Here is a 13,806-nt window from a genome sequence, read left to right as displayed (position 1 = left end):
ACAATACAAGGCTAGTGACAAATGCCAGCATCAGAAGCCTGCAGTACTGGTATTCTATTAGAGTTTTGCAGAGCAATGAACAAAGATGTAGAGAGTAAAATAAAAGTCTATTTTCCCAACTTGTAAGTTTATTTCTGAAACCTTTAAAATGTGACACACATTATAATTCCTTTGCTGGGCATACAGATAGCCCTATGTCTTGATACTTCTATATACAAGAATGGCTTAAAACTGTAATACAACATTTGGTTTCAGTCAACATTAGTACTAGTGTTCGATTTATTCCTCACAATAAATATACTAAAGCGTACTACCATTGATAAAGTCTATCTTGTAAACCTCAGGGCAATGCTTTGAAAATTTTCATGGTGAAATTCGGCAATGTCATGCAGTGTAACACGATAACACCATGGTGATATATCAGTGATGCAGATGCATCATTTTCATGATTTTGGATTCTGACCCCACAACTCTGAACAAAGCCGTAACATTGCATTTCAGAGCAGGACAGAAAAAAAAAAAAAAAAAAAACAAAAAAAAAAAACCACAACAGAATGCCCACAAAAGATTATGTAAAACTTATCCCATTCCTTTCATTGGCTTTCCACAGTTGAACATTTAATAAAAAAGCCAAATGTTCAAAGAAACAGACACCTGAGTTTAACTTCAATACAGGAAAAAATGATAGAAAATATAATAAAGAATGGAATAAGCAGGTGCATTATATTCCCAGGAAAAGTCATATATTTTGCAGACAACAGTCATGCAAAACAAATCTCTTAGACTTCTCTGAAGGAGTTAACAAGCATGTGAATAATGAGACATGATCTGCAGGGATATGCATGTTGCCAATGCAGTACATGTGGCTTTTCCCAAACCCTTTAGCAAAGGGTCTCAAAGAATCTTAAAAAGAGCCTTAAAAAAAGGTAGGCTATGGTGGGATAGAAAGAAGGGGTATCTTAAGGTTCAAAAACTTGCAAAAAAAACAGAGACATAAAGGAAAGAGTAATTTGTCATGATGATGGGAGGTTGGTTGTTAACACATAATCACAGCATCTATGCTGAGACCTGTACTAGTCCATATATCCATTAATGGTCTGAGTGGAAGGAGGTAATGAAGTGCCAAACTTCACTGACAAAACAGAATGATTAAGAGTAGGCAAATTATATCTGACATGAAAGGTGCAGAAGAGTCTCAGGACACTGACTGAACAGCAAAATGACAGAGTGAATTAAATGTTAATAAATGTAAAATATTGCACTGAAAAAAGGAGTACAACTGTCCACACAGACTGACAGGCTTCGAATTAACTGTTCTAATGCAGAAAAGAGATGCAGTCATTACAGACAGTATTCTGGAAACATCAGCTTAGCAGCAATTGAAAAAAAAAAAAAGCAAGTAACTTCAGAACTTCTCAGGAAAGATATCAAGGCTGAAATACAATACACCATTGTAGAACAAAATAAACTCATGATTTATCTGCATCTTAAAAATTTTATTTCTGGTTACCCCATCTTTAGAAGAAAACATTCGAAGACATGCAACTGTGATGGATCAGAAGAGCAAAATTATTTCTAAACAGTTAAAAGTCTTATATGTAAAGAACACATCAGAAGCAGAAATACATTGGGACTTTACAAACTGAAGAAGAGTCAAACCACCCAGGACTGATACATATCACAGACAGGATGCTAGACTATCTGAGCCTTTTGCCTGACCACCCAAGTCATTCTTTCTTTATTGTGAGGTAGAGGACATAGTAAGGACAATTTCTACTTTCTTGTGAAGTGTTAGTAGGGTAAGCCAGAGCGTGTTTACATATATTTTATTAATTGGGCTGAGATCTGTAAGAGACACTTCTCTCATTTCCATCTGCCCTCAAAGCAAAGATATTTAATAAGTAGTTAACGATTCAGCTCACAATGTGCCATAAAATTTTACCTTTGGTCTTATTAGGGTAATAAATGGGAAATATCGTATGAGGCTTGAAATTATGGAGTAGATTAGATTCAGGTTGCTTCATAAGTTAGAAAATAAAAAACCCTCCAGACCCACCTATGCTATCTCGTATCCCAAAAGGGCAGGTCCAAGTTCACCTGGACACTCTATTTTCTATTTCCATCTGAAAAGCTGCACCTTCTATTTGTTTCTTCCTCCTCTATGGGCTGTGAGAAAAAGCAACTTTTGTGTATAAAAAGTATACAGAGGAAGTACTAAACACAGCACTGAACAGACAAGACATCTAAAATACCAGATACTATACACAGGTTGGGTTAGAGCACCCCGAGTCCGTTAGACAATTTGTGCTGTTGTAGCCCAAAGATGCAGGTCCAAGCTGGCTGAAAAACCAAAGTCAAGCAGATCAAAAGTTACAAGCATTGGTTCAAGCAGATAAGAAGCTTCACATAAGTGGAAGAAAATGGAAGGTCCAAAAGAAAGTATTCTGATCCCTGTAAGAACACTCTCGCATAGTACGAGAAGCATATGAAGACCAAGTGGTTTTGTGTAGTTAACCATAAAACAGCCTTTTCCCACCTTAAAACCAACCCCTGTTTTCCCAGGACAAGCAATGGGTAAGGATGGAGCCAGTCACTTTAGGCAGCTGCTGTTTCACCATCAGCAGCACATTTATCTTTTTGACCAAGCTTTAGAAGCAGTGTTTCCACTGCCACCATAACTTTTCACACCATGTGCATAAGTAACTACCAACCGCTGAAAATGTAAAGTTTGGAGAAAACATTTCTGTCTTATTTCAGTTCATTAATCTCTCCAGTCTCTCTTAATGCCTCTTCTTCTCTATGAACAAACCAAAATACAGTAGAATAACAAAAGTCCTGACTTACTGTACACGCTGATGCTGAGAACACTCCTACATAGAAACTATTAGTTCACTAAATCATATAAGAAACACTTTTGCTATTTACAAAGCTTCCATGCTGCATCATTTTTCAAAAGATTTGACTGAACAGATACATCTCCACAGTAGCCAATTAAAAGGGGCCATAGCCAAGGTTTTTAGAGCCATCCTGAGAATGGTTTCCACCTCATTTTTAAACCAGTTTTCATATTCTACATTTGACAGCTTCACTATTCAAGACAGAGCTGAGACTTCTAGCAATACACTCATGTACTAAAACTATTCATGGTGTGCCATTTAGGTATCAAAATAATAGAATCCTCAGCTGTAAAGATAGACTCAAACACTGACAGAGTAACACACAATTGCTAGTTTACAACATTATGCATTCTGGCTTTGGAAATACAGTGTAATATATTAGGGGGTGGACCAGGGACAAAACTACATGCAGCTCTCACCAATGTAACAGAGGGCAATCTGAGAAAGGTAAAGGAGGTTACTCCCAAAGTTCCTGCTCTTCTCTCAGATTGACTCTGATTTTCACCAAGTCATACTTCTGCCTGTACTTTCCCCACAAATACCAGCTCAGCCTCACAGGCACTATCCTGTGTTTCCCTTTGGTTATAGTAAAGGCTTGTCTTCCTCAAAGACAACTTGTTCTTTGCTACACCAGTAAGAACCCTCACTGCCATCAGGAGATGCACGGACATGTGTCTGCTGCAGCCCAGAGGTGCGACTGCAGCTCACATGCCCCAAGATAACATCCAAGCATCAGCGGATACTGATAGTTGTACAAATATAACACCACAACATTCAGCCTATTTCAGCTGTCTGCATGCTCCTGAGGGAGGCTGAAGAGGGAGAATACTTCCACCATCTCAACTGATGCTTTTACTACTAAAGTAAAAAACAAACAAACAAACAAAAAAAAAAAAAAAAACCAAAAAAAAAAAACCACACACCAAACAAAACCCCAACATACAACATTACTACCAAAGCAAAAAACATTATTAGGAGAAGTCTAACTGACTCACTATGAGGAACAAGATCAGCGCAGAGAGAATAAGCAAGAAGGCATGGCAGAGGACCATTCCAGTGTGTAAGCGCACATCACAAGGTGGTGACACACTGAAGAGGGCTCACAGTCTAGGACAACACCGCAGGGAGCCCCTACCTCTGCAAAGACACACTGGCTGTACAACACGTACACCCTGCCTCCCTCCAAACTTACCTGAGCCATGGAACCTGAACCTTTCATAACAGTGCAGTTGAAAACAAGAAAAATGGTGAAGCTTAATTGCAACATTTTTCTCTTTCTGACTCAACTATAATAACTATAATATTATCTATGTCAGTAATAAGAAGATTGTTAAATATTATACTTAAAATCATTCACCTCTGACTTCACAAAGCTCTTTCAGGAAATACATGTTAACAGAGAACATCATTACTGTAACACTCAGGAATTAGTGTGTAGATGATTTTTGTCTAAACCAATAAATAAAATGCCCACCTTCAAAATTATTTTCGAAATTAAAGCATGTAACAGCATATAATATCAGTCTGCAAAAGGGTCTGTGCCATAACTGTCCAAGAGGTACCAACTTGGGCAGAAGAATTTAGAAGTGCCTGTTGCTCAGCAGCCAGACAGAAAGGGGGGGGGGGGGCAGGGGTGTTAGGGGGAACAGAGAACAGGAGAGAAGAATACCTAACAGATTTGGTTTTCAGACAATTTAACAAATACATCAAATCTTTTATTCACATCTTCAAAAATCATCATCTGCTGGTAATTAATTACTGCATGTCCAACTCCCTTCCCAGTATTTTCACTGACACCAGTGGCAGTAGGATCAGCCTCTTCCCTATTAGGTATCTCAGACCTGTAACTTGCTGTTCTCTGTCTCTTTCAGATCTAATGTCTCCTTTTAAGTATCCATTTCTGGCAGAGCATAAAATAATCAACCTATCAAAGTGCTGCAGTTTCATCATTACCCCCCTCCCCCCCAAAAAAATTAATCATGTTTCAGGACATGCAAGGCAAGCCTTTTGTAGCATACTCTGTTAAGCAGGAACAGATAAAAGTGGATTTCCCAGTGCTGATACTGAAATAGTAATACAGCTAATGATTTTCTACAAAATGCTAGTGCAAGCTCTGTGAACAAAACTGCAAAATAATTCAGCTATTCAGGACCGACGTCTGAGCAGAAAACTGCTTACTGAAACAAAATTAAAAGTAGGGAGGTTAAATAAGGTAAATTCTTCCTCTAAAGTTTATTTTGGATTCACTTCTTTGAGAAGTCATGTATACTAAAAGATGAAATTTCAAAGACAGAATATCTGTGAACTTGATAATATAAAATTGCTAAAATTCAGGGTTAATGTTTTACCTGAGCATGACAGTAACAACAGTGAATTTTATCCTCCTTCAGACAAATAACATAAGGTAGAAAATCCATTTACATCCCATTTATATCCATAACATAAGTTGCAAGAGGAGCAAGGCTGACCATGCTGACACTCCAAAAAAAAGTTTATGCTTTCTGTATAAACAATTTTGTAATTCAAAGATATACAGAGAGATTTACAGGTTATTTTTTAAATCATGGAAAGACTCTCATACCCCATGCCATGGCTATGCATTTCGTACGCATACGTGAACAAGTCTCAGTAAAGCTCAAGTTTCACTCCTCAACTCCGCTCTCCAGATCTCACACTTGCAACGGTCTAAAAGTCAGAATAAAAGCTGGGGGTTGCTGCAACGCACAGTACTGAAAGACTTAGAAAAGTCACTGGAGCAAGACAAGCTGCACAAGATTCTTCTGTAAGAAGTCAGGCTAGCAGCAGTCCAATAGTTCAAAACAGCTCTCATTTAATTAGCTATTTGCTATGTATAAGAGAGGCTGTAGGAAGTGCCCAGTGCTGCATCCTCATTTGTGCTTTCCTGTGATTCATATAGCAGCAATTCAGTCCTGAGTGAAACAGAGCTCATTATCCAGCAGAGATGAACTCTCCTCAGGAGAGAGGTGTTTCTCCTGCTGTTAATAGCATCAGCTCAATACCATCACGCCCATTGCCGGCTCCTGGCAGAGCACAGCTGATACGTGGTGGTGATCCAGGCGGTTTGTGCGCTGGGAAGGACCTGGCAGAGCCAGGCTGGAAGCAAGGATGGAGATTGGTCTTTAACAGGAATGGAAACGCAGAGCCTTCATAACTGGTTTGCAGGGCAAGTAAGAATTTGAAAGTAAACTCTGGGCTGGCTCTGTTTTGACTTTGTTTTTTATGAGCCAGTGCAGAAGATGGGAGAGCCTTCTCCAGGAGGCTGAGTGTCCTCCCTGGCTCACAGCACCTCCACATGATGCTCTTTTTGCTTTCTGAGTAGCACATTCCACATTTGCCAGTTGGGCACATTTCCCTGTCTAAAAGAGGGTTAGGACCCTTATTGTCATCCTCGGCAGACTCTCAGTTCATGCTTTAAAAGAATACTTCCATCTATTCAGAAAATATCTGGTACAGAGTCAGGTGATGCCCTTTGATCAAGCAGGGGAGAGCATTTGGGGCTCCACTCCACTTAAACTCCTCACACTACCTGAGCGAGTAGCTTCATCTGCTCTACCCACTAAAAGCCTCAGTAAATGGCACCTCATTGATTTAAGCGATGTCAGAGCACTAATACTCCCTGCTCTGAAGAACACAGCCCTGAAGCTGACCATGTCACACACTGGGCCAGTGGCAGATGGGGAGAATGGGCCAGGGCTCCACAACATTGCCTTAGGCAATTCAATTGCAGGAACTTCTCATTGTTTTTTTTCCCCTTCATGCCCATCATCTTGCTTTTATCTGGCAACGCTTTAACAGCTGTTTTCTGATCACATTAAACTGACATCCCTAACAAAAAACAAATATCTAATTCTCCTGGATTTCTGCACAGTATGCTACAGGGGAGCAAATCTCTCCTGAACCATACTATTTGCCTACGCATGAATTTTACTCTTTAACCAAATACCTTCCCCATTGTCAAAAAATATCAAGTGAAAAAACCTCAGTGACAATCTTTTGCTCAAGCTTTCCCTGCAACAAAAATAGCAGGCCAGCCCTCCAGCTAGTGGCACAACTGGCCCAGTGCCAGGGAATTCAATGGAGCTACACTGATTTACAACAGTTAAAGATCTGGCGTGGAGATGACTCATATGGATTACTTGCTGCTTGAATTTCAACTAATTCAGGGGGTTTGGTTTTGGTTTCTTTATCTCTGGACGTGCTATAAAGCTTCAGTCACTAAGGGCCAACTCCAGCATTTCTTCCTAAATATTGGATCTACAAGATTTTTCAGGCATATTGCTTCTCGGATTGGGACACATCCCTTCGAGGCAGCTACTTTTGATCAAGAGGTGAAAAAAAAAAAAAAAAAAACAGCTTAGCTCTGAGCTTTAAAACAAGAAGGGAAGAGGAAATAAAAAAAAAAAAAAAAAAAAAAAAAAAAAAAACAAAACAAACAATCCAAGCAGGGAGGACGGCTTTGGGACTCCTTTCCCTGATGTCAGAGCAATGTTTTCGGGTGCCTTGTGCAATACAGTCTGTTCTCCCTCTGCTGAGCAGTCTAAGCACTACAGAGAATAACGGAACTGCCTTGCAGCAAGAGGTCCTTCAGTTGTGTCTGTATTGTAAGGGAACAAACTTTATTTCTGAGGCTAACACCAGAAAAAAAGGAAATACAGTCACAGAGGTCTCCTCAGCCCCACGCTCCCACCTCACCCGCAGATGTGCCCCAAGCCAGGGTATAGCTGCCAGCCCCCACCCCCAGCTTAACTCGGGGCTGAGCACAGGTCTGCAGAGAGGTCACTGGGCTGGTGCAAATACCTGCTCGTGTGCCAAAACCAATACATAAGCTGGTGGCCAAAGACACCCATAGACCAGGCAAACCTCCAGAGAAGGCAGGAAAGGTTTTACCTAAGTGGTTAGCCCTGGCTGCCACATTTCCAAAGAAGAAATGAGCCTGTCTTATCGCTCATGTCTTCCATACAAGGAACAGATAAAAACACTATACCAACATTTCAGCTGCTGGGGTGATTGTAGCAGATCTTGGCTCATCCCAGCAGTGTATATCATCTCCCTGGACGTGGTCCCAGCACTGCTCTTCTGCATTCACAGTAGTTTTTCAACACTCAACCTGACAAACTCCACCATTCCCTTAGGACAAAGAGGGGCAATAATAGGAATATTACCATAACCCAGTACTACCAACTTACCACTTTACAATGTGTTAGATTCAGGAAGCTTTCTGAGCAGCACCAGAGTCTTAAAACCATCATAAAGTTAAAAAAAATAAAAATAATGAAACCGTATCAGATTCTCTGGATAAACTGAGAGGCAATGCTGAAATTTTACAAAGTTTTTACCTCTGTGAGGAACCAGTATACTCCCTTGCTAAGCAGAGGAGCAAGTAATCATACCAGTGCTCCATCTTTAGTGAAAAGCAAGATTCTCCCTTTTCTCAAGGGCATAAAAACACCCAAAACACCAACCAAAACCACATCTATTTTCACTAGCTCTACTCAAATTCAACAGAATAGCTGCTAAAAATATGTCAGAAATCAAGCTGGAGGGGGGGAGATTTCAAGCGTGTCCCGTTGCCTGGTAATGTCAATGGGTTCCTTTTGAATCATTTCAAAACGAGTCACATATGAGCCACATCCAGGTGAGCTGTTATTGAGCACAGCTGATCAAGGCAGAGGGGAAGAAAGCGCAGAATTCACAGGGAAAACGCACAGATACGTGAGTCATACTTATACCAGCCCTTGATCTGTGGGCTGGGAAAAGCATTCTTCTGCTTCTTTTCAATATTTAACTCCAAACTGAAAAAAAAATACCAGCTTTCCTATAGGATCCATCTTAAACCAAAGGGGGTGGGAGCATAAAAAGTAGTTAAGGCCTAAAATTTTACAAGGTTATTTAAAAAGACATTGCAAAATTCTTTACTGTGTTTAGTAACCTACTGTCCCAAAAAAGTTAACAGTATGTTTTCAAACTGCTCCAGCAAAAAACTCTTATTAAAATCAATGAGAGACAAGCTGCTAGCTGCACCTTGTGCTGGAAAGCTGCAGATGAAATGCAGAAAGCTCCTATGCTTCCACTCCACATCCAGAAATTCAAACATTTTCAGTTACCTCATAAATCAAAGTTTGTCTTTAAGCTACACCTAAAGTATCTTGCCAAAACCTCTGGAAGAGTGTCAAGGTAGCTGTTAATTATTTTTTTGACAGCCACTCAGGAAACATCTCCCAGGTGAGGAACCATGGGCTGGTACAGATCCTGCCTCCATTACTGTTCTGGGGGCTGATGGTATCGAGGTGTATCTGCTGGTGGCCAGAGACAAATGGACTCCGAGGGTGACTGTGTCAGCTCTGAGACTCAGATACGTTCCACTTCAAGCACACCTAAGGGACTCAATGTAAACTAATAACAGAGCCTGGGATTCTCACAAATGAAATAAAAACAGGAGTAGACAATTGGTAAAAGTTAATTTTTCACCTAGAGAACTGCAGTTTTAAAAGACTGTCCTGGAGGTTTTAATCAATGTAAGTGAATCTTTTATATTTTTCTCCAGTATTCCCAAAATAAGTCAGTAAGATGCCAGCACTTTCTCAGCATAGAGTGACCACTTCCCAGCAAGCTGGAATTCAAGTCTTTATCAAAAGAAAGAAAGAAATGCATTGTAATTTCAAATAAAAATAGCAAGCAAGGAAACAGAAGCAGCAGGATAACCTTATGAGCCATAGTAGGTTTTCAGAAAAACTTTTATACTTTTATTCTTGAGGATGGTCAGCAGCAAATGAAGACTAGTCTAAGCAGACATTGCTGGTGCATGGAAACACCTACAGCTACCCTTGCCCTTAAGAACAGCAAAACATTTGAAAAATGCACACGACCACCAGACACTATCTAAAAGGTATTTCCAGATCCAGAACTTCCTCTCCCATGAGTGAAACACACCTACTTGTCCATTTGCTTCACCACAGAATATATGAAGCTCCCTACGCATTCAAGCAACTTCTACTGCACCCACTCACCTAACAACCCATCACCTTGAAGATCCGTACACGTGCATTGTGTCCACACATGTCACCTTAAATAAACAGCAGACCACATTATATAACACATTTACACACTTCTATATAGTTATGAACACCTGAATAAATCGCCCTGCCTGTTTGAAGGTTTGCACACTGACCCTCCCTCTCGGCCAAATGTAGGCAAGGAGCTTGCTCAAGTCATGAGTCAACTGACAATCCCACCCTCAGCTGGAGTCTGGATAATCTGCTTCTCTCAACATTAAGAAAAAAAAAAAAAAAAAAAAAAAAACAACTTATAATTTCCTCTTTGTAATACTCAGTTTGAATGCACAAAACAAAAGAGTTGTCACTCCTTAAGCTTTAAAAGCTTTAAGCAAAATTAGCTATTCTAAATTACCTACAAAAGCAAAGAGGTGCAAATGGAAAACATTAGGGGCATACAATCCACGATTCTTCAAATAAAGTGTTAGAAGTTTCCAGAAGGCACCATAAGGATAAAGTCAACATCCTCAGCGTGCTCCAACACAAGAATGTCAAGGACTTCAAGGGGCAAAGACAAAGGTAATTTTTCAGTGGCAACCAAAATGCTACAACCACCATACCTATGTTAATCAAAGGGCTTAGAAGCAAAGTTACACATTGTATTACTGAGAGGTGATGCTGTCAAAAGAGCTTTTACTATAAGGAATCTTGTCTGGCTTGTTTCAAAATGATGACTCTTACTTTTCCATTTTTAATTTTTTACTCAAACTGGCATATAGCTCTTCCTCAAGGGGAAAGCAGGGAAAAAAAAAAAAAAAAACAACTGAAATACGGGACCAGATTCTCAACAGATACACATCAACTTGAGAAGTCAATGATATTATGTTAATTTATGCCAAATGAAACAGAACCAAGATCGCTTTCCTTTGAGATGAAGCTGGGACAATTATGATCACTTACAGCAGATGCTACTGCTCATAGCACAGGGCACGCGAGCTCATTCCCGTGCCTGTGTAATGTCACAGACCAAATACATCTGTTAGCAGGAGGAAGACTCAGTTCAGCACACTAATGTGGTAACATCACTAGCTGACCTATTCTGCCCAGCGTCAGAGTTGTTCATTTTTCTTTTCAGTGAGACACTATGCAAGTGTTGATTTAATGGTTCATTTATCAACCCCTCTGAATATTAAGCAATTCATTTTTACTTAATTTGGACAATTCAATTTCACCCATCCTTTCTCCCCTTGAAAAATGTGAATTGCTGTCTAGGGAGAGCCCATTTTAAAAGTTGACTTAACAGGAAGAACTTGGGTCCATGAGTTTTGTACCCTGTCATAGCCTGATACATATTTCTATCTGAGTTTTGGAGAGTTTTTTGCCTTTTACATATTATACCTGAAATTCACAAATGCTAAAGCAAAGACACTTCAATGAACATTCTTAATGCTGCAGATCAAAATGCATCTTCTGCAGTGTTAGCTACTCCCTAAGAAGGCCACCAGAAAATTAAGTGCGTTGTCAATACAACCAACAAGCCCTGTGAAATTCTGTAATACTTAGGGAAAGGAGCTTCTCACTGAAAAATCCATTCGTTTTCTTACAAAGTTTTTGTTACTGGGTACGTTTTCCCAACAGGAAAAACAATAATCATCAACCCAGGAAACACTGGAGCTCTAACCCCTCGTGTAAGAAGCAGCTCAAACCCGAAGTTTGCATCTCGCAGAGCTCCCCCAGCGAAGCGCCCGCCCCGCTCCGCAGCCGGGGCTCCGCTCGGCGCGGTCCTGCGCGGCTGCCCACGCCACCAGCCCACGGTACCTGTTGGTCTCCCCCTGCCCCTCCGCAGCCCCCCGGCACCCGCCCGGGAACCCACCAGACACATCCCTCTCCCAGCCGAGCGCTCCCCATAGCTTTTTTTTTTTTTTTTTTTTTTTTTTTTTCTTCCGATTCTGCCAGATTTCTGCCCGTTTTCACCTGCTGCTCCCGAGGTGCCGAATCCCCCGCTCCACAGCACCCGCACGCTTTTACCATCCAGCCCAGCGGCTCCGTCCCGCCGCGCACCCCCAGCCCCGCCGGGTCACTTCCAAAAGTCTCTTCCCCACGGCCGCGACCGGGCCACGACACGACACAGCACCCCCCACCCCGCCAAGCTCGCCCGAACCTTCCGGAGGACCAGGCAGCATCCTCCCGCTGCAAAGAGCCACTTTTCCCTCCGGGAACGCAAATACGGAGCCACGGAGCTGCGAGGGAGGGCTGTGGGTGTGTGTGTGTGTGTGTGTGTGTGTGTGTGTGTGCATCGCGACTCGCAACCGGGGGCGGGCGGTGCGCAGGGTACCCGAACGGCCGCGGCTCCCCCGCGGAGGGGAGCACCGGCCAGACCCCGAAACTCCGCCAAGTCCGAGAGCGGGGCTGGGCTGGAGCCGCCCGGGCACCCCCCCCCCCCCCACCTCACCGCGGTGCTCGGCCCGTCGCGGCACTCACCGGGGCGGGCGAGGGGCGAGGCTCGGCCCCTCAGGAGATCATGCCGGCGGGAGCGCGGGGCCGGCGGCGGAGCGGCTCCTCCGGCAGCGGGGGCGCGGCGCTGCCTCACGCCGCGGCGCTCAGCCGCGCCGCCCCCGACACGCGGCCGCGGCGCCCCGGCCCCGCCGGGGGGGGGCGGGCCCGGCCCCGGCTGTGCCCGCCCCGCCCCGCCCCGCCCCGCCCCGGCCCCGCGCCCACCGCCCCGGCGCCGGCAGCGCCTCTGCGCTCCTCAAATGCCTTTTTTTTTTTGCTTCTTTTCTTTCTTTCTTCCCCCCCCTCCCCTTTTTATTTCTTTTTTTTTTTTTCTTTCACCCCACTTTTCTCCCGTTCCCTTATTTCTCTCCCTTCTCGCTGCTCCCTCACATTTTCCCACCCCTCTTTTCCCTGCCCCTCTTTTCCCCTCACATTTCTTCTCCCTTCCTCCCTTTTATTTATTTATTTATTTTTCCCTCCTCCTCCTTTTGCCCTTCCCTCTCCCTACCAAAGCCTTTTAGCAAAGAAGACTGTTGCAAGCAGCCAAGCGGCCTCTCTCTCCAAGGAGATGGCCAGGGGCTGGCAGAAGAGGATGGCTGGGGGGGGAACAGGCTGCAGCAGCCATGTGCAGCATCCCCCCCCATATATCCCCCCCCAACACCTGATCTGACCGACCCCAGCACAGCTGGCATAAGAGGGCAATTCCAGGGCCACCCTTCCCTGCCTTCCTTGGGAAGGTTAAGATAAGCTGGTGCAGTTTTTCCAAAGGATCCAGCAAAAGTCAGGGAAGCAAGGTTTCTTGTTCATTTAATCCTGAGCTGCCCACCCTGCTGCACTGAAATACCCTCAACTTCCCAGCCCTTAGGTCTAACTGGTCCCCAAGCGCCCAACCTGCAAAGCACTAGCAGGGCAGCAGACCCTCAGCTACCCAGCCTGTGGTACAAAGGCTTAGGTAGCAACATGGCTCATTTTCTTTGATTTTCATGTGTTGGAGATGGGATCAGTGAAAATGGTTTTTTCTACCTTAAGAAGATGGCTGTTTTGCCATTGTATGCAAATACTTTGGTTTTACCAGATGGCAATGAATGCTTTCCTTCCCACATTTGATTCTGGAGCTAAGGATCAAGGTAGAAAATTGAAAGAGTTTGCAATAAACTCAGTAGCTACTGACTGCTGGTTGCCGGGACCAGGTTACACTTGCATTCATGGAGAACTTGTTCACCACATGCCCTCTTGCTGCTCTTCCCTCCTCTCGGTGAGGCCAAGCACCTTGCTTCCCTTAAAATTCGAATAAAGTGCCAGGTTTTGGTTCATCGGAGGCCTGTAAAATCAGTACCTAACTAAATGACAATAAGCAGAGGGTACAGTTAAAAAAAAAAAACTAAGATGAAGGTGTTACCCTG

At 43.1% G+C, this 13,806-nt stretch overlaps 1 protein-coding gene across 1 annotated transcript in view; it reads right to left on the bottom strand.

The window, feature by feature from the left end:
* The window catches only part of SGCD (sarcoglycan delta), a 363,788-nt gene extending 351,348 nt beyond the window's left edge, over positions 1–12,440 (bottom strand). Inside the window, exon 1 of the mRNA XM_042790217.1 lies at positions 12,392–12,440. The gene's annotated coding sequence lies outside the window, so the exon portion shown is untranslated. The remainder of the gene's footprint in view (positions 1–12,391) is intronic.
* Positions 12,441–13,806: the final 1,366 nt, after the last annotated feature.

This window comes from Tyto alba, unplaced genomic scaffold (genome assembly GCF_018691265.1).
Source record: "Tyto alba isolate M040663 unplaced genomic scaffold, T.alba_DEE_v4.0 Super-Scaffold_17, whole genome shotgun sequence".
Lineage (NCBI taxonomy): Eukaryota > Metazoa > Chordata > Aves > Strigiformes > Tytonidae > Tyto > Tyto alba.
The sequence above is the reverse complement of the archived record's forward strand: the minus strand, read 5'-3'. Positions and strand labels throughout refer to the sequence as shown.